Source organism: Lutra lutra, chromosome X (assembly GCF_902655055.1).
Source record: "Lutra lutra chromosome X, mLutLut1.2, whole genome shotgun sequence".
Lineage (NCBI taxonomy): Eukaryota > Metazoa > Chordata > Mammalia > Carnivora > Mustelidae > Lutra > Lutra lutra.
Window position 1 is genome coordinate 64143761 of NC_062296.1, and position 26979 is coordinate 64170739.

The window sequence follows — 26979 nt, forward strand, 5'->3', positions numbered from 1 at the left end:
CAGTGGGGAGTCTGCTTCTTCCTCTGCCTCTGTGAGCTCTCTCTTTCTCAAAGAAATAAATATAATCTTTAAAAAAAAAAAAAGTCAAAATGACACCAACGTGGAGAGCAAGTGGTCCAGCTGTTCCTTCCCCTGCACCACCCCCAGATCTGCCATGCAGGTTAACGACTGTCACTTACACATTTCTCTTCGATGCAATTGGCTGCCTTTAGTCATTTACATGAAGTACCATGGTCCCAGTCTACCATTTTCATCATACAAAATGTAGGACTAATCAGGATGGGAAAGCATCTCAATAGGTTGAAATAAATAATGAGCCTTATCTGGGCACCACCCCCCCCCAAAAAAAACTACACCAAAAAAAAAAAAAAAATCCATTCCACAACCCCATGATTTAATCAAGAGTCTTCTCAAGGAGGACAAGTCTCTCTGGGCCCAGGGCTGCTGCTGTCGCTCAACTACCGGCCATCCAGCCATGATGGATGCCTGCCCCAACACCCACTGTGAGCTTCTCTGGAATCTGGCAGACCCTCTCCAATCTCCCTACCCTACCCCCCACACATCTGCAACCAGACTAGGGGTCAATTCCAGGCTGAGCCTCCAGCCCCTCGTGTCCCCTACACTCTATCCACCTCCATAGGCAGCCTTCCTTCAGCAGCCCAGGACCTCTCACTGCCAGTCTCCCCTTGGCTCGTGTGCCAGCGGAGGGTAGAAAATGTAGCTAATTCATCTTTGGATCCAAGCACCCCGCAGAATCTTGCACAAAGCCGTGCTTAATAAATAGTTGTTGAGTGAACGAATAAATGAAGGAATGAACAAAACAAACGCGGGAGACGTATGACTTTGGGGCTTCAGGAAATGCCTCATGAATGGACTGACGTCATGTGACTGCCCGAAAATGCTAACACCAAAGGCTTATGCTGTTGAGCAGTGGTCTTCGGCGCTCCCACTGTGGTGCGTTGACAACTTTAGTCTCTCTCTTATTTCTTCAGGATAAAAAAATATACGTCAAAGTCCCCATGTCAATATTAAGGGAGATTACTTTCTTTTTTAATTCGCAGATTCAAGCCAATGTGACTAGTCTCTGCGTTTCCTTCACAGATTCCTGCTGGCGGGTGCCCTTCCCTGGCCAGTGCCACCATGAATGCTGGTCACCCATGGTCCCTGCGAGACCAGGAGAAAAGCAAGAAGCTGGCCTCCCCCTCCACCGTCAGCAGATTGTGACGCACGGCAGCTTACAGGTGCGTAGTGACGTGGATTTACTGATCATATGACCTAGTTTTAACTTAACTCCCAAATGAGCCATAGGGCTTAAAAAGATTCCTGCAAAGAAACCATGTGTTAAAAATAATACCAATAATACAAGCACGCCTGGGCAAGATGGAGGCAGAGCAGATGTTTCTTCTAGCACGAGCTCTTTGGCAGCCACATCATGACGCCAAAACAACCATAATCTAATCAGATCTGAGATGAAGTCGGCCCTCAAATTGAAAATATCAAGAGACAATTTGAAACACGAGTTTCCAATCACTGCCGTTTTAATGACAAGCCTGGCCTTGAGTGTAAGATCGTATATGGGGACTCTCTGACGAACAGCAGAAACCGCCAGAACAGAGGTCTTTAAACACAAATAAATGCATCAGATTGCGAAGGAAACCAACAGCATTTAAATCATTATCGAGTTATTAAAACAGATTTGTGATATAGATATTTACGCACTTCTTTAGTAAATCATTAAGCGACAAGTTCCTGTGGCAGATCTAATAACTATCATCACTGCATAGCACTGGTGAACAGAAGTGATACTTCAAGATCTCCGCAACAATGGGAAAGTGATTTTAATTGGTGACAGCCACAGGTACCAGGAATACCACTGAGGTTTCTTGCTTACGATCATAATGGAAGGAAATGCTAAATTTCAGTTAGGAGCGAGTGAAAATTAAGATGTCATGTCTTCCTGCATCAAATTCACAGACCCTGTGAATTTTATCCTTGAATCTCAGCGGAAGAGCCTTGGTCCAGAAAAAAGTAAAGACTCTTGGTCCCACGTCTCACAACCTCACTACCAGGTGTCCCGTTCAAAATCATCAACAAACAAACAAACAAAAAAACAACTCATAGAAATTGCACATAAAAGCATTTATTACAGAGTGCCCAGGTGGCTCAGTAAGTCCTGGGCTCGAGCTCTATATGGAGCCCTGCATGGAGCCCCCCTGCAGGCTCCTCGCTTAACCCTCTCCCTCTGCCCAAGCCTCACTTGTTGCTCTCTCTTTCTCAAATAAATAAATAAAATCTTTTAAAAATAAAAACACCAAAGACACACGTATCTATATGGAAGCACTTTCTTATGGACTGAATTGGGTGCCCCCAAATTCATAGGCTGAAACCCAAACCCCCAGTGCAACTGTGCTTAGAGATAGGGCTTTACAGAGATAATTAAGGTCAAATGAGGCCACAAGGGTGAGCCCCTAATCCGAGAGGACTGGTGTCCTTACGAGAAGAGGAAGAGACATCAGAGAGCTCTTTCTCCACCCACAGAGGGGAATGACTATATGGGACAACGAGAGTGAGAGTGGCCATATATAAATCAGAAAGAGGGGCCTCACCAGGAACGGAATTTGCCAGCAGCTTGATCTTGGACTTCCAGCCTCCAGAGCTGTGAGAAATTAAATTTCTGTTGTTTCAGCCACCCAATCTGTGGTATTCTGTTACAGCAGCCTGAGCTGACTTGGACACCAATGGATGGGCTTCTGACTATTTCAATGACAGCAGAAGTGACACTCTCTGACTTCCAAAGCCATGCGGATCCTGTCTCACTTGGGGGTAGGGGGTAAGGGGAAGCATTTGCTCTTAGAGTCTGGGTCATCCTGTAAAAAGCCTTGCGTTGTGGGTTACACTGTGTCCCGCAAAAGGATATGTTGAAGTCCTAATTCCTGTGACCTAAGAATGTGAACTTATTTGGAAGTAGTCCTTGAAACTAAGGCTAACTAAGTTAAGATGAGGTTATATGGTGTAGGGTGGGCCCAAATCGAGTCTGACTGGTATCCTTATAAGAAGAAGGAAATTTTGGACACAGACCCACAGGGAGAAAGGAAAACACATGTGGAGACACAGGGAGAATGCCACACAAAGACAAAAGAAGAGGTTGGAATGATGCTTCTAGAAGCCAAGCAATGCCTGGGGCCCCCAGAAGCCAGAAGAGACAATGAAGGACCCTCCCCTAGAGGCCCCAGAGGGAGCATGGGCCGGTGGACACCTTGATCTCAGCCATCTGGCCTCGAGAACTGTGAGACAGTACCTTTCTGTTATTTTAAGCCCCCCAGTTTGTGGCACTTTGTATGACAGCTCCGGGAAATCCATACGTCCTTCCAGCCTGAGACTGCCACCTTAGTAGTCCATGAACACTCACAGCCGAACCTGGCCTTCCATGCTCCAGGCCCAGGTGACCGCCATGCCAGGGAGGACGCCATCTTGGAAGTGGATCCTCCAGCCCCAGCTGTGTGACTCTTCCCAGCTGAGGTCCCAGATATCACGGAGCAGGCGCAAGCTGTCCCCTCCAGGCCCTTGCCAGATTCCCACCTGATAGAGTCTATGCGCTGGTATTCTGGTTAGTTTATGCCTCTGTGTTTTGGGGTAGTTCGTTACATTGTGTTAGGTAAGTGGAAGAGATACTGTTATCAAAGGGAGGGAGAATGGAGACTGGGCAGGCAGAAACAGTAGTAGTGAGGGTCTGTGTCCTTTGTTTCTACAGAAGGCGATCTGTGACACGTGCTGCTGCTCCAGTGGCCGTTGGGCTCCATGGGTGTGTGGCCTGTGCACCCAGAGGGACCCCATGTTGGCTTTGACACTTCCCTCTGGCTGGATGGAAACTCTGAATATTCAAACAAGGGGTCCTGCATTTTCATTTTGCACCAAATTATGTAGCAATCCTGGCTGGAGCTTGAGGAGCTAGCTTTAACCACCTGAGGATTTCAAGAATGGGGGACACACACCACAGAGAAGAGGAAGGTGACAAAGACTCTGGATCAGGAGCATTTCAGAGAGAAGGACTGCCATACCAGTTTGGGATGCCTTCCTCCAGACTTTGGTGTGACTAGACTTCTGTCTTGTTTAAGTCACCGTTTTTTTAGGGTTTATAGTCACTCTCACTTGAGACTAATTCCTACTGAAAGATGTGGGTGGGGGCACCTGGGTGGCTCAGTGGGTTAAAGCCTCTGCCTTCGGCTCAGGTCATGATCCCAGGGTCCTGGGATAGAAACCCGCATCGGGCTCTCTGCTCAGCGGAGAGTCTGCTTCCTCCTATCTCTCTCTGCCTGCCTCTCTGCCTACTTGTGATCTCTGTCAAATAAATAAATAACATCTTTAAAAAAAAAAAAAAGGAAAGAAAGATGTGGGTGTATGAACTCTGAATCCCTCGATAATCATTCTGGAAATACAGCTGTTGAGGCAAAGTCTATACACCCCTGCCTCTCTTGTAGCCAGATATGACCCTGAGACTATGTTGTGCCCAATGGGAAATGAGCAGAAATGTCAGATGCAATTTCCAGAAAGTGTCCTGAAATAGAGATTGTGTGCCCCCCTTTTCATCCTTTTCTCCTTCCTGCTGGCTGGAATGCAAACATAATGACTGGAGCTTCTGCAGCCATGGCGCTCCATGATGTCTGGGGCTTCCTCTGGAAGACCTGAAGTTGGGAACATGGAAGATACACTTCCGTGGTAGGTCACTCACATGGCGGGCAAAGTGGGGCAGACAGGTTGGTTTCTCACTATGTGGAGCTCTTCATGGGGCTTCTTGAATGTTCTTTCAACATGGCAGCTGGCCTCCCCCAGAGCAAGCAACATGAGAGAGCAAGCCGAAAGCGGCAATGCCCAGCATAGCAATCCTAGACAACAACACCATAATGCAAACTTCAAAGTTGTGAAGAGACTAGATCTTAATCGTTCCCACCACAAAGAAGAAATAATTATGGGACACGATAGAAGTATTAGCAATCATGTTGCAATATGTAAATGTATCAAGTCAATCTGTTGTATCCCTTAAACTTACCCAATGCTATATGTCACTCGTATCTCAATAAAAATGAATTTTAAAAAAGAAAGCTAAGGGGCAAAAGAAAAAAAAAAGTAAGAAAGCAAGCAAGCAAGCACACTAAGGGATGCCTGGGTGGCTCAGCTGGTTAAGCATCTGGCTTTTGATTTCGGCTCAGGTCATGATCTCAGGGTGGCGAGATGGAGCCCTGTGGGCTCCTTGCTAAGTGGGAAGTCTGCTTGTGATTCTCTCTCCCCCTCTCTCTCTGCACCTCCCCTCCCCCCGTTCATGTGTGCACATGCACACATGTGCTCACTCTCTCTCTCAAATAAGTAAATAAAATAAATATTAAAAAAAAAAAGTTTAGGGGGCCTGGGTGGTTCAGTCATTGGGCATCTGCCTTCGGTGCAGGTCATGATCCCAGGGTCCTGGGATCGAGCCTCACATCAGGCTCCCTGCTCAGTGTGAAGCCACTCCCCCCTACTTGTGTTCCTTTTCTGGCTGTCTCTCTATAAATACATAAAAGATCTTAAAAAAAGCAATAAATATTTAAAAACCATGTGGACATTAAAAAAAAAGTGTTTAAACCACCTCATAGCTAGCTGGTAATTGAACCACAATTCAAATACAGAGACCTCTCGGACTTTGGTCAATGTCACCCTGCTTCCTTGTCAGTATCAGTCAGGATTCTGCTGAAACACAGAACGGTAGCAGGAGAGGGAGTGGTGGTGGGTAGATGTGTATACAGAGGTTCTATTAATAAGGAATTGGCTCCTACATTCATGGAGGCTAACAAGTCCCAAGATCTGCAGCCAGTAAGCCGCACGTGGGAGAGCCAATTAGCGTAGCTTCAGTCTGAGTCCAAAGGCCTGAGATGCAGGAGATCCTATAGTAGTTCCAGTCTGCGTGACTTCAGGCTCAAAATCCAGGAAAAGTCATTGCTTCAGTCCAAGTCCCAAGGCCGGAAATCACCCATATTCCAGATCAAGACAGTCAAGTGGAGGGAATTCCCCCTTCCTCCCAGGAGGATCAGCCTTTTTGTTCTACTCGGGCCTTCAACTGATTGGATGAGGCCCACCTACATTAGGGCAGGTAATTTGATTTCCTCAGTCTACCAATTCAAATGTTAATCTCATCCAAAACAGTCTCCCAGACACACCCAGAATCATGTTTGACCAAATATCTGGGCACATGTGATCCCATCAGTTTGACATCTACAATTAACCATCACAGTGTCCTTCATGAGCTCAGCTTGTTTATCCTTGGACATTTTTAGCTTGGAGCACCAGTTTCGCTCTTGCTTGGCCTAAATGTTAAGCTTTAAGGAGTCCTGCCCTCACCCATACATAATTTCTGTATTTTCATCTTTGTATTGATGTTGATAATATCTCCTGTTAAATTAGGTGGGAGGAAATAAGTAGAAGAAAAGACAAAAAAGGAGTACTAGGGTGTCCTAGTTATAAATACTTTTTCTTAATGGATTTTGGAAGAAAAATCAATGAAAAATACCTTAATAGGAAAAAATGAGAAAATAGTTTAATCTAAGGCAGTGGTTCTTAAGCTATAAAGTACATCAGAATCACCCTAGCACTTATTAAAACACAGATGGCTGGGTCCCACTCCCAGAGTTTCTGGTTCAGTAGGTGTGGGATAGGACCTGAGAATTTGCATTTCCAACAAGTTTCTAACAAGGTGATTCTGATTGTGCTGGTTCAAGACCACATTTTGAGTAGGAGAATGATAGGGGGGAAAGCCTGTCCATAATATGCCCAGAACTGAAATGGTATTTAGGACCCATGTTTCTTCTATCTTGACACTTGACCATTCTATGCCACCTCATAGCCCAAGGTGGCTGCCTGAGCTCCAGCCATCAGGATTAGATTACAAGCAAATGTTAGAAGGAGCAGCGGGAAGACCACTCCTTTTAAGGACACTTCCTACTTCCCAGAAGTTACATGCAAGACTTCCCCTTACACACCATTGACTGGAACTTAGTCACATGGCCATGCCTAGCTGCAAATAAGGTGGGAAATAGAGGCGTTTTTTTTCCCTCCAGGAGGCTATGTCCCCTAGCTAACATTCCATTACTTATAAATAGTGGGGGAAAGAGCTATTTACGATCAACTAATGGTCTCTGCCATGGGAATCTTCCACCTTGTTTAGAACAGGAGATAATTCATTCCCTATGTCGGTGTGTAACCTGGGCCTATCTTTCCTTCTGAGTCAAAAGCACAGTCCCCGCAGCTTCATAAACAGGACTTAGAACCTTGCAAAACCTGGTGACTAAGTAATTACCAGCCCAGCCTAAGTCACATGCTCTCACTGCGAACGGCTGGAAGAATGACCATGAAATCCAAAGCTAGACATGAGCCATTTCATGCTCCCTTTCTCTGGTTTAGTTAATTGGTTATCCTGTTAACCAGCAGAGGTTTGTTTCCTCTGGATCGCTTGTCTCCTGAAACGTAGTAAGGACCAGACATCAGCAAATTTGAGGGGGAAATGTCCTCTGGAGGGGAAAGAGCTGGAACTCCAGCACACACGTAATTACACTCGCTCGGTTCCAGAGCAAGCATAGAATAAATAAGCTTTTAACAAGCCCCACCGCCATGCCAGACGCCAGAGGTTTCCCCACTCCCCAGCTCTACGCTCCAAGGGGGAAGATGGGCCTCGAAGGTCCCTGCAGCTTAGAGGTAAAGGAGGCGTGGGAAACAAGCTGTTGCCTAAACAGACGCTTTCTTCAAATGCGTGTGACTCAGTGGCTTCATTTTTAGGCGCAGCCCCGCTTGGCAGAACTGAGCCACAAAAAGAAAAAAAAGAAATTGCTGTTTCCTGATTAACCCTTCTAGCCACTGGGTGCCACTATTGATTTGTTCGGTTAACCAAACTGTAAAAATGCTTTACCGTGGGGGGCGGGGGCAGATTCTCAATGCAGATTACTTTGGTAAAGCAGGAAAGGAAAATGGGCCAAAAAAAAAAAAAAAAAAAAAAAGTCTGCATGTGCGTGTGTGTGTATATATATACCCTTAGATGTATGTTGGTTATTTCTTTCCTCCTGACTTCCTGTCGCCAGACGACATACTTTTGTCTGTAGTATCTCCTCCTTGATCACTCTCTCATAATGAATTTCAGAGTAACACTTTAAGAACCGCCTCAAGAATTTTGTTTCCTGAAGTGCCTTACAGCTCACAAAAAAAGAAAGACAGATGTGGCAACTCTACTGCTCTGTGATTTTACAACTATTTATGTGTGCTATCATCAATAACAAATGTTATAAAGTACCTACTATGTGACTGGGGCTGGGGAATAGAAAAATCAACAGAATTCCTCCCAGCAAGCTTTTACACTCTCTCTCTCTCTTCTAAAATGATTTATTTATTTAAGAGAGAAAGGGGGGAGGGGCAGAGGGAGAGGGAGAGAAAGAACCTGGAGCAGACTCCCCACTGAGCATGGAGTCCTACTCAAGAGCTCCATCCCACCACCCTGAGATCTGATCTGAACTGAAATCGAGTCAGATGTTCAACGGACTGAGCCATCCAGGTGCCCCTACTCTCTCTTTAAAAAAAAAAGAAAAGAAAAGAAAAGAAAAAAAGACACCTTATCTCCCACAAAAAACTTTTTTTAAAATTTTCGGTAGGCTCTACGCCCAACATGGGGCTTCAACTCATGACCCCGAGATCAAGAGTCTCGTGTTCCACTGACCAAACCAGCTGGGCGCCCCCATACTCTCTCTTAATGAATAAAAGAGAATAAAAAGGTGGGTATCTAAGTAACTGTGGCCAAAACCATGCACTGTGTTCATCCAATGGGCATTTCTCCCTTTCTGTGCCCCCAACTTCCCTCCATCTTTCTCAGTGGCCAAGCCTATATTTTGTTCTAGGGTTCACCATTCGGTATGGTCAAGGAAGATGACCCTTTCCCAGTTCCAGGGACAGTGAATCGTGGTAGCTTCATATCCCTTTCCAAGATGAGCTGAGCTTGGCCATGTGCCCCAGGCCTAGACAATGAGATGGGAAGGAAAATCCACCACCAAAATACTCCCAAAGACAGAAGTGTCAATTCCTTTATGCCGAACACGCAATGCCTGGAATTGCATTAGTCACCTTCAGACCACAAAGAGAGTCACCTCCGACCAGCCAAGGATAGCAAAGCACAGAGATGGAAAGCCCCCCAGTTGGTAGACCCACCCGGGAACAAGTCTGCCTCAGGAGTTCTTGTCTTGTGAGATATGTGAGCCCCTTTTTGTTAAGCACTTTTAGTGGGGTCTTCGGTTTCTTGCAGCTGAAGGTACCCCACCTGAAGGTCATGTACACTGGCTGCTTTATGCACGTTAGCTGGCCCATCGTCCATCTGCCTGTGAGGCAGACATAAGCCCATTTCAGGGATGAAGCAATGGAGTCTGAGAGGTTAATACCACATCCAAGGTCACCCTGGTGAAGCCCTCTTTTAAAAGCAATCAAGCCACAGCCGGTGAACGGTGAACGAATGACCAAGCAGCGGGTGCTGCTGAGGGGCTGAAGGTCACTGCCTGTCTTGGGGCCATGGAAACACAACCTTGTGCAGAACACACTCTGTCCAAATCTTCAGATTGTTCCTTGACTCTCCAGCCTCAGCATCTTCCAGTTCATCCCAAACAACAGCTTTCCGTGTTTTATCGAAAAGCCTCGAATTGAAATCGGGATCAAAGACAATCTGGATAGCCAGGAAGTCCTTCCAAAAGTCTCAGCTCAGACTCCCCTGTTGGCAGGGGGGTTGGGTCCCCAGCTCCAACACAAGACAGCCCTGCCCTCTCCCTCCTCTTGAAAAGAAGGAATAAACAGTGGCCTGGGATTCAGCACTCCTCCCCGCAGAGCAGCGATGATGAAAACAAATCTCACTGGGGACAAAGGCTGCGCAGCTCCATGGGGCCGTCTGCATGGGAAGATCCGGGGACCCCCCCCCCTTTTGGGCGTCCTTCACGCTCCTTAGCCAAATGGAAAGCCCACACAGCAAAGTGATGCTTCTGCTTTCTTCCCTTTTGTTCAGCGCCCATTACAGGACGGCGCTGATGCTCAGCAGGCACATTTCTCTCGGGCTCGCCACCCCCCCCACCCCCCACCCCCACCCCCACCCCCGCTCCGACGCTGGGGCTGGAGGGCTGTCCTTCACCTGGGGCCCCGCGGCAGCAGATCACCGCCAGCTTCCCGAGGGCGGTGTTCCAGGCGAGGAAAATTGCTCCCGAGATTGCTTAAGGCCCCTGGGGAAATGACAAGGAGAAATTAATCTTCCATTGCTAATCTTCCTCCGCTGCTGGATCAGAATAGTTGCCTGCCAGAGACAGCCGCCTGGCTCCGGGTGCGGGGGTGGGGGGGGGCGGTGCGCGATCCCTCCACATTGTCACCGGGAAGGGGGGGCGAGGCGGAGGTCAACAAGACGCATGGTGTGTATCTCTCCTATACCCTGCCCTGAGTCTCCGCGATTGAATTCCCCAGCCTATGGGGCCAGATCACTGTTACTTGGCCCTGCGCCTCTGTCTACACCTACCCTTCTCCGAGCCCAAGATCTGGACCTGCTCCAGCCTCTGCTTACACCTGACCCTCTGGGCTCCAGGACCTGCTCCCTTCTCGCTGCAAGGCCTGGACCTCAGCTGGGCCATCTGCCTGGAAGCCTTAGTTGTCCCAAGTGTAATGACTTTCCCGTCCATGTCCCTGCCAGACCACAGGCACAAGCATGGCATCTGTCTGCTTGGCTACTGTGCCTCTGTCTCCCAGCACGGGGTGCTCTGGGTACTCAGGAATGTGTGTGCCAGGGAGGAATCCCTTCGAGTCGCTTAGGATGTGCAGCCACTCGTGACTCCAGGGGTTAGATTCGATTATTCTGTCCATTTGATGGAGGAAGAGGCTGAGGCGCAGAGAGGTTAAGTACTTGGCTCAACGCAGGTGATCCACTCTGGAGCACCTGCTCACCATCCCTGGGCTACAGTGCCCCTCTGACTACAGGCTGTCTTGTATGGTTCTGGGTGCCTTCACATCCAGACTGAGTCTTATTTTAGGACAGAGCAGGGCTTCTGTTCCCTTGGTCTTTTCCAGGCACTCAGTTAAGCACACGTTAACAGTCGCACACCATTCAGCCCAAGAAGCCATTGCCCACCACTCATGGGCTCACATTCTCAGACAAGCCAAGCCAGAAAGTGATGAAAAGATGTAAGTCACAGGGAAATCAGGGAATTGTCCCAAACACACAGGGTAGACTCTTTAAATTTTCTTTCAGAGCTGGCTCTTTTTGCAAAGCTGAAGTTAAAAAAAGAAGGAAATTGGGTTTAGGAAGGAAAGTGAGCTAAAGAAGCCAGTCTCCGAAGCCACCTGCATTGCTCGGGCTTTAAGTCTGAGAAGCAGAAGGTGGGATTCCCAGGGGCACCTGTCCCTCCTACTCGGGGGTGGGCAGGGGAGGGGACACCATGCCACTCTGGAGAAGCCCGACTCATTGGCTCCACAACGGGGATATCAGGAAGCATGTCTGGGAAGCATCCCCCCTCTCTGGGGCCCTGAGCAAGTGTGACAGTTAGGACTGCATTAGGGTGCAAGGAACAAAAAGCTTCATGATCAGCATGCTGAACAAACCTGAGGGTCATTTCGCTCCCACAAGAAGAAGTCTACAATTTCATGTCTATAGGGGTGAGTTCAACAACATAAAACATCAGGGACAGCATTTCTGTGGTTCTCTTGGCCTTTCCTTCATGCCTCAGAATGGCTGCTGAAGCTCCAAGGACATGTTCATGGTCAAGGCAGGAAGGTGGGAGGAGGTGGGGCCCACCAAAAATATCTGTTCCTTTTTTTTTTTTTTAAGATTTTACTCATTTATTTGAGAGAGAGCAAGAAAGACAGCACACGAGCTGAGAGAAGGGAGGGCAGAGGTAGGAGAAGCAGATTGCCCAGTGAGCAGGGAGCCATATGTGGGACTAGATCCCAGGACCCTGGGATCATGACCTGAGCCGAAGGCAGACGCTTAACTGACTGAGCTACCCAGGCACCCCTATCTGTTCCTTTTATAAAGAAGTGAAAGCTTTCCAAGGAATCTTCTGGAAGACTTCAGCTTATGAGCCACCTATAACTGTGAAGGGATGCTGGAAAGTAAGCATTCAGCTCCCTGCTGCCCCATATATCAGGGGAGGGGTTTGGGAATGGGAGTTGGTTGAGGTTTCCCCAAGAGCAGAGCTTGAGACAAGGACTTGGGGGCAAGTAGCTTATTCATAAGGTCACTTCAGGGGGCACCTGGGTGGCTCGGTCGGTTAAGCATCTGCCTTCGGCTCAGGTCATGATCCCAGGGTCCTGGGATGAAGCCCTGCATCAGGCTCCCTGCTCAGCGGGGAGTCTGCTTGTGCCTCTCTCCCTGCCTGCCGCTCTCCCTACTTGTGCTCTCTTGTTCTCTATTTCAAATAAATAAAATCCTTCTTAAAAAAAAAAAAAAAAAAAAAACAAGGTGACCCCAGGAAGTATGGTGAGGGAGGGGGAAGTGAAACAGAGAGGGAAGCCGAATGGGGGGTGGGGTGGGGGTGTTGATGAGCTCGTTAGCGCTGGGAGCAGCTGAAGCTTGATTCCACTGGAAACCCCATGAGAGGCTGTGTGGGACCCGCTTCAGAGCCCACAGCCCCCTCAAAAGCCCCAGCCCAGGTCAGCCAGGTCGAGGGTTCTCCCCATGGTGCCAACTCCGTGGCATTTTCAGGTTGCAGCTTACAGCAAGATCCCTGATGCCAAAGAAAGCCCATAGACCAAGAAGAAAAGAGAGGAGAGAACAGTAGGCATTCCAGAAACAGCTCCTGGCTGCTGCAGGTGAATGCAGAGGCAGCCTAAGGGCTCAGAGAGATGGGTATTGAGAGTGCCCACTAGGGGCGCCCGACTGGCTCGGTCGGAAAAATGTGCGACTCTTGATCTTGGGGTCATGAGTTCGAGCCTCACATTGGGTATAGAGATGACTTACATAAATAGATAAACTTAAAAATAGTGCCTGCTCTGGCCACCAACCCTTACTGCCAGAGTGACCCAGTAGTAGGCTGGTTCCTGCTCTCCCTCTTCCTCTCCACCCCTCAGGGCACCTCCCTCCAGCTGTCTCCCTGCTGGATCCTTCTCAATAACCGAGTTCTCCCCTACCCCACCTACCCTCAGGCCCTTTGGCACTCCAGAAAGAATGCGATGAACTAATTTACACTGATATTGTAATAATATATCCATAACAGTAACATGTATACAGTTCCTTAGAGCTCACCATGAACCTTCACATGCATTATTCTGTTTAAAACTCACAGTATTGCCGGAGCACCTGGGTGGCTCAGTCAGTTGAGTGTCTCAGTCGGTGAGCGTCTGACTCTTGGATTCCCCTCAGGTCATGGTCTCAGGGTCTTGAGATCGAGCCCTGTGTGAGGCTCTGAGCTCAGTGGAGCGTCGGCTTGAAGAGTCTCTCCTTCTGCCCTTCTCCTTGTGTGTGCTCACGTGCTCTTTCTCTTTCTCCAATAAATAAATTAATCTCAAACACACACACACACACACAAACTCACAACATTGCCTAGCAAGGAATCTCAGGTTCAGAGAAGTTAAGTAATTGGCCCAGGGGTACTCAGCTAATAAACTGACTAAACCGAGTACCTTGTAAATGCTAAGACTCCAAGTAGCCAGCTATCCCTACCTCTCCACAATGCCTTCTGTTTTCCTCTCATGAGCAGGCACTCAATAAATATTGATGTTTCATGGACTTCTTCACTAGCAAAAGAAAAATTGCTCATTTTGGGAACTGTCAACATCCAAAGAGTTTGTTATGAAACAAGTTCTAGAATCAAATCTGAACTCCTTATCCTGGCCAACACAGCCCACAGGATCTGGTACAGGGCCACATTTCCTTTCATTTCATCTCTCTTCTCCCGTCTACCTGTCCTCACTTTCCTAGGTCACCTCCTTCATTAACTACACCCTCGTTCCTTGAACAGGCTGAGCTGTTGCCTGCCTCCCTGCCCTTGTTTTGGCTGTTCCCTCTGCCTAAAATACTCTTCCCCTTGTTCTATCACTGTCAGCTCTGACTCACCCGGAAGCTTTCAGGTTCCATGTGCCTCTTGTCAAGATCGTTTTCCCCCCAGCCCTCACATCCTTTATTTTCTTCTCCCTTGACAAATAACTTTCCATTTTTTTTAAGATTTTATTTATTTATTTGACAGAGAGATCACAAGCAGGCAGAGAGGCAGGCAGAGAGAGAGGAGGAAGCAGGCTCCCTGCTGAGCAGAGAGCCGGATGCGGGGCTCGATCCCAGGACTCTGAGATCATGACCTGAGCCGAAGGCAGCGGCTTAACCCACTGAGCCACCCAGGCGCCCCAACTTTCCATTTTTTTGTTGAACGCCTCATTTGCCAGAGTAAGGTCTACATTTCCTCCATGTGACGTGGCCCTGTGACAAAGTTCTGGCCAGTAGGGTGTAAAGTGAAGGGGTGTCTTCAATTTGCATTGAGTGTCCTTAACGAGGAGTCTTCCCTTCCTTGTGGCTTCTTCTCTGCCGGCTGGGGGGTACCAGAAGGCTGGTGCTCAAGCCACACAGAGAAGCCTTCTCACATCCCATGTGGCGCCAGAGCAAACAGGGTAGCTACAGGCCAAGGAGCTCAAGGAGGCCTGAAGGCCAATAGCATTCCCAAGCTGGAAAATAGAGCTCTAAAAATGTTCCCCATCCCCAAGATGGTCACAGACACAGCTGTGAAAGCTGTGGATTTAATGTAGCAGACTGTGCTTCAAAAGGGGTCTCCACAATATTTAGGTAGAATCTCACATTCTCTTCCAGAACCACCATGCCATCCCCCATCGAGAGATGAGTCAGGGGTGCCTGGGTGGCGCAGTTGGTTAAGTGTCTGACTCTTGGTTTGGGCTTAGGTCATGATCTCAGGGTTGTGAGACTGAGCCCCGTGTCAGGCTCTGTGCTCAGCATGGAGTCTGCTTGAGATTCTCTCTCTCCCTCTCCCTCTGCCCCTCACCCCACTCTCTCTCTCCAAAAAATAAATAAATCTTTTTCTAAAAAGAGAAAGATGAGCCTATCCTAGTTCTCTCTCCTCTTAAAGTTGGGCGATGCTGTATGATTTCTTAAGAATGGCTCACGAATGGTAGATTGGCTTCTCTCCCTGTCTCTTCCCACCACCCACCACCTCAGTTTCTCTTCCTGACCTCGGGCACTCACTGTCCCAACCCAGCTGCCATGCTATGAGGAAGCCCAGGCCATAGGCAGAGGGCAGAGGTGCGGTGTAGCAGTTCTTTTTTTGTTTTTAAAAGGTCTATTGAAATTTTTTTTTAAGTTTTTATTTCTTCATTTGAGAGAAACAGAGAGAGGCAGAAGCAGGATCCCCACTGAGCTAGCCAGGAGACAGACGTGGAGCTCGATCCCAGGACTTGGAGGCCATGACCTGAGCTAAAGGCAGACACCCAACCATCTGAGCCACCCAGGCAGCCCACGGTGTAGCAGTTCTACCCAACATCCCCGGATGAGATCCCAGACCACACCCAGCTTCCACTCTCCCAGGAGGCCTTGTGGTGATCCCAAATCCCCCACCACCCACCCCGCCTTGACCTCACCAGCTGACACCAAGTGGAACACAGATAGTGGTCCCTGCCGAGTCCTGGTCTAATCACAGATTTTATGGGAGAAAGAAATGCTGTGCTGGGTTTAAGTTTTGCAGTGGTTTGGTATGGCTGGAGATAGATAATCCCAAGGACAAAAGTCAGTGGGTAACAGGAGTGGAATGTGGGCCCCTTCCTTGGGCCAGGACCAGGCCTTCCTTGCCCACGATCACCTCTGGGGAGAAGGGAAGAACGAGATAGATATGAGGAAGAACCGCATTGACCCTGACAAAGGACCTTCTTTTTTATTTTTAAGGTTTTATTTCTTTATTTGAGAGACAGCAAGAGAGATCACAGACGGAGAAGGAGAAGCAGACTTGCCACTGAGCAGAGAGCCCGATACAGGACTCAATCCCAGGACCCTGAGATCATGAGCTGAGCCGAAGGCAGAGGCTTAACCCACTGAGCCACCCAGGAGCCCCAAAAGGGGACTACCTTTAAACTAGAAGGACCTGAGCTGGATTGAATTGGCCCGCTGATGTTTTCCAGCATCAGCGGAAATGTGAGCTCAAGGGCCAAGGTAATTTTAATTTCAGGAAAATAAAGAGCATTAGTCTTTGCATACCAGACTTAGTGACCAAGCAAAAAATTCCTACCCACTTTACAGTTGGGGGCTGGGATGTGTCCAGCCACAGTCCTGACTCCAGTCCATGAGCAGGCACTAAACTTACATACACAAAGAGAAAGCTGCCCTAGCCTTTCCAGCAGGAAATCATGACTTAGCAGTATAAATGGGCCCTGGAACCAAGTGGGTCTCTAAGTTCATTCTGCTACACCCCCAGCCATCCTGAGGCTTCTGGCAATGAGAGAGGAGGGGAAGGATCAAGTGCTGTGTGGGGAGCCCTGTCCTGGTCCCGTGTGGGGAGTAGGGCACACACATTGTGGAGCCGCTCGGAGGGTCACACTCTGGGTTGGTCTCTTTGCGGACAATCAAGGCAGAAGGCAGAGATGGATGGGCCTCCAGGCATCCCCAGCCTTCCAATTCGGAGACAGATGTTTTATGACTCAAGAGTTTTGGGAAAGCAGTCTTGCTTCAAATACTCCTATTGTAAGCTACATCTGAAGTTTTTACAAAGTACGCTTTTTTTGCTTGAAAGTACCTGAAATGCTATCTGTCCCCAAACATGTCTTGGGAACCCTTTGGCGGGCTCTACGTACAAGCTGAGCGGAGCTGTGTTCTTCCCTCTTCAGACAAATTAGGTGTGTATTCTCGGGAGTAACAACACATGGTTGCCATTAGCGCTCGTGATGTTTGGGGTTTGGTGTGAACCCACATTTTATCCATTGAATGATTTCTTTTTTCCAAAATAGTGAAAAGAGCCACAAAACACAAAAGCAATTACATGATTTAACTTTCCATCTCGGTCAAGCCGTGATTAGAAGTGGAAAATAATACTGGTGCTTGGGTTTCTCACTGGAAAGGCCTGAAAGGGACATTTGTGATGGTTGGGTTTTTGGTTTTTTATTTTTTGTTTTTTTGTTTTGAAGGCCATAAACTACCAGTGAGGAGAAGCCAAGAGAAGCTGGGGCTAACACAAAAGGCCTCTCTCCTGAGTGACAAGGGCTCAGTGGCCACTCGGGTACTAGAGAAATGCAAGACCTCACCATTCTGTTGCTCCAGATTTTTGTTTAACCTCTGATGCCTTGCTCACTTCTGGTAGAATCCAAGAAAACTTGCCATGGTATTGTGATTTATAATGAGAAATACACATTTGGTCTTTGCCTCCCCCCCACCTTCTTTAGCAGAGCTCCTAAAACCCTTGGAATTTCTTAAGCCTAGAAAGTGAGCGGATGTCTTTTGTTATGTTAATGAGATGACTTTTGGAAGGCCCTAGATCACCTGAGGATGGGGGCTGGTGAGGAGGAACCAAAGGAATGACTAAAGGGTTGGAACTTTCAGTCCCATCCCCTGACCTGGGGGTGGGGGCCAGGGGGCTGGAGGTTGAGTCAATCCCCATTGGCCCATGACTTAATCAATCATGCCTGTGTACCGAAGCCTGCATAAAAATCCAAAAAAGACAGTTGTGAGAGCTTCCAGGTTGGGGAGCACAGGAGATGTGGGGAGAGTGGCTGGCTTGGAGAGGGAATGGAAGCTTTTCATCCTTTCCCCAGACCTCGCCCTGCACATCTCTTCCATCTGGCTGTTTCTGAGTTCTATCCTTTTGTAATAAACCAGCAATCTAGAGAGTAAAATGTTTCTCTGGGATCTATGAGCTGCTCTAGCGAATTAATTAAACCTAAGGAGGGGGTCACTGGAAACTCCAATCTGCAGCCGGTTAGTCAAAAGCACAGGTGACAACTTGAACTTGGACCGGGATCTGAAAGGGGGGGGCAGTCTTGTAGAACAGGGCACTTAACCTGTGGGATCCGAAGCTGTGTCCACCGAGATAGTGTCAGACATCATAGGACAGCCAGCTGGTGTCCGGAGCATTGCCTGTTGTTGATGTGAGAAACCCCCACTCCCCCCACACTTTGGAATTGGGATCTGGTCAGTCTTATTTCCTATAGTCTATACCAATGAAGGACAAGAACGGGCTTCTGATCCATCAGGCAACCAGGTATGAAGATTTTTTTTTTAAGCTTTTTTTTCTTTTTTCAGTAATCACCACTCCCAACGTGGGGCTCGAACTCATGACCCAGAGATCAAGAATCGCCTGCTGCTGAGCCAGCCAGACCCCCTCCCTGAAGATTTTTAAAATAAGCTTGGATAGGACTTCGCACTGCCATTTAGCTCCCTACCTACTTGTATCTGTCCTGCCAAGAAGGAGCCGTGGCCGGTCAGTCTGCCCTCCTCTAGCCTTGGCACTGATGGCCACATCTCCAGCCCAAGACCCTCGCTCCAGCCAAAGGAGATTGCGGCAGAAGAGACGATGGCAGCTGACTTCAGACCAATGCTGTGAGTTCCTTTTTTTTTTTTTTAATAGACGGAGATGTAATTGACATGTCATTATATTAGTTTCAGATGTACAAAGTAATGATCCACTACCTGGATATATTGGGAAATGATCACTACAATAAGTCTAGGTAACATCCATCGTCACACTTAGCTACGAAATTTTGTTTCTTATGATGAGAACTTTGAAAATCTACTCTCTTAGCAACTCTTTTTTAAAAAAGATTTATTTATTTGTTTGAGAGAGAGAGAGCACGAGTGGGGGTGCAGAGGAAGAGGGAGAGAGAATCTCAAGCAGACTCTGCACTGAGCACAAGCCCGACAAAGGGTTGGACGTGGGGCTCCATCTAACAACCCAGAGATCATGACCTGAGCCGAAAGCAAGACTTGGAAGCTTAACCAACTTGGCCACTCAGGCGCCGCTCTTGTGTTGTTGTTGTTGTTGTTTTTTTTTAATATTCTGTTTATGTAATCTCTATACTCAATGTGGGGTTCAAACTCACAACCCCAAGCCCGAGAGTCACATGCTCCACCGACTGAGCCCAGCAGGGTCTCCTCCTAGCAACTTTCAAATATGCAAGAGCGTGTTATTAACTATAGTCACCCTGCTGCATGTTACATCCTGGGACTCACTCATTTTATAACTGGAAATTTCTACCTTTCGACCTCCTTCACCCATTTCATCCACCCCACACTTCTGGCAACCACCAATCTGTTTTCTGTGTCTATGAGCTTGGGGTCTGTTGGTTTGATTGGGTTTTTTCTTTTTTTTTTTTTCCACTTTTTTTTTTTTTTAAAGATTTTATTTATTTATTTGACAGAGAGAGATCACAAGCAGGCAGAGAGGCAGGCAGAGAGAGAGGAGGAAGCAGGCTCCCTGCTGAGCAGAGAGCCCGACGCGGGGCTCGATCCCAGGACCCTGAGATCATGACCCGAGCCGAAGGCAGCGGCTTAACCCACTGAGCCACCCAGGCGCCCCTGATTGGGTTTTTTCTATAGGTTCCACATACAAGTGAGATCATACAGTATTTCTCTTTCTCTGCCTAACTTGTTTCACTTAACAAGATACTCTCAAGGTCCATCCATCTTGGCCCAGATGGCAGGATTTCACTCCTTTTTATGGCTGAATAATATTTCACTGTATATCTATACCACATTCCCTTTAAGGATGGTGTGGCTTATGTTTACACTTCGTTTCAGCCAACAGTCTAGACCTTCTAGTGACCGGACTGCCATGTACAATCCAGAAATGGGGTGTCTGACTGGCTCAGTTAGTTGAGTCTCGGACTCTTGATCTCAGCTCAGGGTCCTGAGTTCAAGCCCCACTCTGGGCTCTGCAGTGGGCATGGAGTCTACCTTAAAAAAAAAAAAAAAACAAAACAAAAAAGGTCCACCCAAACTCCTCAGCGTTTCTTGTATTATTTTACTACTGATACAGGATGTGTGTGCGTGTGTGTGTGTGTTTTAAGATTTTATTTGTTTATTTTGAGAGAGAAAAAGAGCAAGGGGAGGGACAGAGGGAGAGGGAGAGAGAGAATCTCAAGCAGACTCCACACTGAGCATGGAGCCTGACATGGGGCTCAGTCTCACCACCTGAGATCATGACCTGAGCTGAAATCAAGAGTCAGATGCTTCACCGACTGAGCCACCCAGATGTCCCCAGGGTGTGTTTTTTAAAAGTTGGTTTCATTTTGTTGTTTGAGGGGCCAGGAATGAGAAGAAAATTTCCTATCAAATATAGGAGGGCTGGGGCGCCTGTGTGGCTCAGTCAGTTGAGCATCTGCCTTTGCCTCAGGTATGATCCCCAAATTCTGCAGGGTCTTGGGATCAAGACCCACACTGGGCTTCTTGCTCAGCAGAGAGCCTGCTTCTCCTTCTCCCTCTGCCCCTTGTTGCCGCTTGTGCACTCTCTCTCAAGTGACTAAATAAGATCTTTAAAAAAAAATAGAGGGGGGCTCAGAAACATTTACATGAAAATCTCTGAACCTCTCCCAATCTCAATTTTCATAGCTTTCATCATCTGAAGAACTGCTGGGATAATTAACCTGTTTAATTTCGAGAGCAGTAAAAACTGTTCTCTGTTAGAAGACATAGAAACACTGGCTGAAACTGGCTTCCATAGCTACTGGGAAATATCTTGGTTTCTATGACCGTAGAGTTGATCCAGTGATGCCATAGTACCTCCCATGTCCTAGTGCCTCCGTATTTCACTGTACTGCTTTCTGAGGATGCACAGACATCCTCCTCAGCTTTGTGTCCTGAAGCAGACACTATTAATGCCCTGTTCCTTATCCCCTCAGAAGTTCACTACAGCTGCTGGACACAATTCACTATGCTCTCACAACTGCCTGTCCTCCAGCATCCATGTAAGTCTGATACACTGCCTGGATATCTCTTCTGCAACAAGGGACCTGGGAATTGACACTGGGGAGACATTTACTCTCCCTGCAGCCACATATGTGGCTTGCATTATATTTCTGTCAGAGAGTTCAGCCATAGACTCTATAGAATGACACATTGTGCACCAAACCTGGCTGGCAACCTGTTTTTGTCAATAAAGTTTTATTGGAACCCAGCCACACCTATCGACCTCTGTATTGTCTGTGCTTACTTTCCATGCAGTGGCAGAGGTGAGCAGTTGCAGTAGAAACCATATGGCCTGCAAAGCCCGAACTACTTCTCCTCTGACCTATTACAGAAAACGTCTACCAGAGGGATGAGCAAGATGGTGGAGGAGTAGGAAACCTCATATCATCAGGTCCCAGGAGTTCTGCTACATGTTATCAAACCATTATGAACAGCTACAAACTCAACAGGAGATGGAAGAGAAGAAGAGAAGCAATTCTAGAAACAGAACAATGACCAATTTCTGGAAGGTAGGACATGCAGAGAAGTGAATCTGAGGTGTATATGGGAAGATAGACCTCGGGGGGAGGGGCTGGCTCCCAGCAAATTGTGGAACAGCGGAGCACAAAATTGGATCTTTTAGAAATCAGCTCCACTGAGGGATGTCGCTCCAGAGCTTGGGGGTGGGGGTGGAGCCCTTGCGGGGACAGTGTGGTCTCAGGACCCATGGGGTCACAGAAAGACCGGGGGATGTCAGAGTGTAGCAGAGCTCCCAGGTATCAGAGCAGGGAAGCCGACTACAGAGATGGAAATGAGAAGTGAGCTCTCAGCTCAGGGTTACCTTAAACCGTGCTCCAAGGCACAGTCGGACCACTGCTCTTGGAGGAGGGACCCCACAAGTGGCAGATCCGGGGAGACTCACCTTCCTGCTCTGGGAGAAGCAGCACAACAGAAACCTGCTGGGTTTGGAGACTCCAAACGGGGCCGTGGGCCAGAGACAGAAATGCTTGGTCACAGGCCGGGTGAGCTTGGAGTACGGCTGGAGACCAGGGAGACAGGAGTGACTGAGTGCTTTTCTCTGAGGGCAGACTGAGGAGCAGGCCCCAGCACTTGGTTCCTCCGGATATTGAGAAGCCGCCATCTTTATTCCCGTCCTCCAGAGCTCTACGGAAAGTGTTCAGGGAAAAAAAGGTCCCGAGACCAAAAGTACGCAGATTACTTGGCCGGGTCCCTGGCAAGGGCGGTGCAATTCCGCCTCGGGCAAACACATTTGAGGATCACTACAACAGGCCCCTCCCCCAGAAGATCAGCAAGAACATACAGCCAAGACCAAGTTTACCAATCAATGAGAACTGTGGAACTCCAGACCTAGGGGAAAGTGACACAGAATTCATACCTTTTTTCCCAGGATCCTTCAGTTTTTCAAAGTTAAGTTTTTTAAATTTTATTTTTCTCTTATTCTATTTTTTAAATTTTTCCACTTTCCTATTTTAAAGTTTTTTAACTATTTTATCTTATCAATACCTTTTTAAAACTCTTTTTAAATTTCCATTCTTATACTCATATTTTATCCCTTCATTATATTTAACCTTATTTTCTGTATACATAAAGGGTTTTTTTTTCTTTAAAATTTTGGGTACAGTTTCTTCTAACCTATCAAAATATACCCTAAACTGGGCACCTGGTTGGCTCAGTGGGTTAAAGCCTCTGCCTTCGGCTCAGGTCATGATTCCGGGATCCTGGAATCGAGCCCAACATCAGGCTCTCTGCTCAGCGGGGAGCCTGCTTCCTCCTCTCTCTCTGCCTGCCTCTCTACCTACTTGTGATCTCTCTGTCAAATAAATAAATAAAATCTTAAAATTAAAAAAAAATATATATATATATATATATATACCCTAAATCTAGCACATGGCTTTGTTCTAGTCTCCAGCTTGATCACATTCTTTCTTCTTTTTTTTCTTTTCTTTTTTTTGTTTGTTTATTTGTTTGTTTGTTTTTTGTTTTTTTAAAGTTTTACTTATTCACTTGACAGACAGAGATCACAAGTAGGCAGAGAGAGGAGGAAGCAGGCTTCCCACTGAGGGGAGAGCCCAATGTGGGGCTCGATCCCAAGAACCTGGGATCATGACCTGAGCTGAAGGCAAAGGCTTTCACCCATTGAGCCACCCAGGCCCCCCTTTTTTCTCTTTTCAACCAACTTCTTATCAATTACTTTTCTAGAATCTTTATTAATTTTTATCTTTACAGTCATATTCCATCCCTTCATTGTGTTTTCCCATATTTTTGTATATATGTAAGTTTTTCTTTCTTTAAAATTTTGGGAGGCAGTTTCTTCTAACAGACCAAAATATACCCAAAATCAAGTGTGTGGCTCTGTTCTATTTTTTCTTTTTTTCAGGTCTCTTCTGCTTTGGTTAGTGTACATTTTTCTGGGGTCATTGCTACCCTTTTAGTATTTTGTTCTCTCATTCATCTATTCTTATTTGGATAAAATGACAAGGCAGAAAAACTCACCTCAAAAAAAAAAAAAAAAAAAAAGAACAAGAGACAGTACCCATGGCTAGGGACCTAATCAATATGGACATTAGTAAGATGTCAGATCTAGAGTTTTAGAATGCCAATTATCAAGGTGCTAGCCAGGCTCGAAAAAAGCATGGACAATACTAGAGAATCCCTTTCTGGAGAAATAAAAGAACTAAAATCTAACCAAGTTGAAATAAAAAAAACTATTAATGAGGTGCGATCAAAAATGGAGTCTCTTACTGCTAGGATAAATGAGGCACAAGAGAGAATTAGTGATATAGAAGACCAAATGATGGAGAATAAAGAAGCTGAGCAAAAGAGAGAAAAACAACTACTGGACCACGAGGGGAGAATTCGAGAGATAAGTGATACCATAAGATGAAGCAATGTTAGAATAATTGGGATCCCAGAAGAAGAAGAAAGAGAGAGAGGGCCAGATGGTATATTGGAGAAAATTATAGCAGAGAATATCCCTAATTTGGTGAAGAGAACAAGCATCAAAATCCAAGAGGCACAGAGAACCCCCCTCAAAATCAATAAAAATAGGTCCATACCCCATCATCTAATAGTAAAACTTAAAAGTTTTACTATTAAAACTGAGACTAAAAGTCTCAGTAACAAAGACAAAATCCTGAAAGCAGCCTGGGACAAGAGGTCTGTAACATACAATAGTACAAATATTAGATGGGCAGACCTATCCACAGAGACCTAGAAGGCCAGAAAGGACTGGCATGATATATTCAGAACATATATAAATGAGAAAAACATGCAGCCAAGAATACTATATGCACCTAAGCTGTCATTGAAAATAGAAGGAGAGATAAAAAGCTTCCAGGACAAACAAAAACTAAAAGAATTTGCAAACAGCAAACCAGCCCTACAGGAAATATTGAAAGGGGTCCTCTAAGCAAATAGAGAGCCTAAAGGTAACAGACCACAAAGGAACAGAGACAGTATACAGAGACAGTAACAGTGACTTTACAGGCAATACAATGGAACTAAATTCGTATCTTTCAATAGTTACTCTGAATCTAACTGGACTAAATGCCCCAATCAAAAGACACAGGGTATCAGAATGGATAAAAAAAAACAATACCCATTGATAGGCTGTCTCCAAGAAACTCATTTTAGACCCAAAGACACCTCCAGATTTAAAGTGAGGGAGTGGAAAACAATTTACCATGCTCAAGGACATCAAAAGAAAGCTGGGTGGCAATGCTTATATCAGATAAATTAGATTTTAAGCCAAAGACCATAATAAGAGATGAGGAAGGACACTGTATCATACTTAAAGGGTGTCCAACAGAAGATCTAACAATTTTAGATATCTACCCCCTAACATGAGAGCATCCAATTATATAAACCAATTAATAACAAAATCAAAGAAACACATGGACAATAATACAATAATAGTAGGGGACTTTAACAGCTCCCTCATTAAAATGGACAGATCATCTAAGCAAAATATCAACAAGGAAATAAAGGCTTCAAATGACACACTGGACCAGATGGACATCACAGATTATATTTAGAACATTCCATCCCCAAACAACAGAATACACATTCTTCTCTAGTGCACATAGAACATTGTCCAGAATAGATCAATTCTGGGTCACAAATCAAGTCTCAACCAGTATCAAAAGATTGGGATCATTCCCTGCATATTTTCAGACCACAATGCTTTGAAACTAGAACTCAACAAGAGGAAAGTTGGAAAGAACTCAAATACATGGAGGCTAAAGAGCATCCTACTATAGAACGAATGGGTCAACCAGGAAATTAAAGAAGAACTAACAAAATTCATTGAAACAAATGAAAAATGAAAACATAACTGTTCAAAATCTGTGGGACACAGCAAAGGTGGTCCTGAGAGGAAAGTATATAGTAATACAAGCCTTTCTCAAGAAACAAGAAAGGTCTCAAGTACACAACCTAACCCTACACCTAATGGAGCTGGAGCAAGAACAGCAAAGAAAGCCTAAACACAGCAGGAGAAGAGAAATAATAAAGATCAGAGCAGAAATCAATGAAATAGAAACCAATAGAAGAGTAGAACAGATCAACACAAGTAGGAGCTCGTTCGTGAAAGAATTAATAAGATTAATAAACTCCTGACCAGACTTATCAAAAAGAAAAGAGAAAGGACCCAAATTAGTAAAATCATGAATGAAAGAGGAGAGATCACAACCAACACCAAAGAAATACAAACAATTATAAGAACATATTATGAAGAAGTATACCCCAGCAAATTTGACAATCTGAAAGAAACTGATGCATTCCTAGAGACCTATAAACTACGAAATTGAACCAGGAAGAAATAGAAAACCTGAACAGACCCATAACCAGTAAGGAGATTGAAGCAGTCATCAAAAATCTCCCAGCAAACAAGAGCCCAGGGCCAGAGGCTTCCAGGGGAATGTTACCAAACATTTAAAGAAGAATTAATACCCATTCTCCTGAAACTGTTCCCCAAAAATAGAAATGGAAGGAAAACTTCCAAACTCATTTTATGAGGCCAGTATTACCTTGATCCCAAAACCAGACAAAGACCCCATCAAAAAGAATTACAGACCAATATCCTTGATGAACATGGAGGCAAAAATTCTCACCAAAATACTAGCCAATAGGATCCAATAGTACATTAAAAGGATTATTCACCACGACCAAGGGGGATTTATTCCTGGGCTGCAAGGTTGGTTCAACACCCTCGAATCAATCGAGGTGATACACTACACTAATAAAAGAAAGAACAAGAACCATATGATCCTCTCAATAGATGCTGAAAAAGCATTTGACAAACTACAGCATCCCTTCCTGATCAAAACTCTTCAAAGTGTAGGGATAGAGGGTACATACCTCAATATCATCAAAGCCATCTCTGAAAAATCCACAGGAATATCATTCTCAATGGGGTAAAACTGAGAGCTTTTCCCCTAAGGTCAGGAACACGGCAAGGATGTCCACTATCACCACTGCTGTTCAACATAGTACTAGAAGTCCTGGCCTCAGCAATCAGACAACAAAAAGAAATAAAAGGCATCTGAATAGGCAGAGAAGAAGTCAAACTCTCACTCTTTGCAGATGATATGATACTTTATGTGGAAAACCCAAACAACTCCACTCCAAAACTGCTAGAACTCATACAGGAATTCAGTAGAGTGTCAGGATGTTACATCAATGCACAGAAATCAGTTGCATTTCTCTACACCAACAACAAGACAGAAGAAAGAGAAATTAAGGAGTCGATCCCATTTACAATGGCACCCAAAACCATAAGATACCTAGGAATAAACCTAACCAAAGAGGCAAAGAATCTATATTCAGAAAACTATAATGTACTCATGAAAGAAATGGAGGAAGACACAAAGAAATGGAAAAACGTTCCATGCTCATGGATTGGAAGAACAAATATTGTGAAAATGTCTATGCTACCTAAAGCAATCTACACGTTTAATGCAATTCCTATCAAAATACCATCAATTTTTTCAAAGAAGTGGAACAAATAATCCTAAAATTTATATGGAACCAGAAAAGACCCTGAATAGTCAGAGGAATGTTGAAAAAGAAAACCA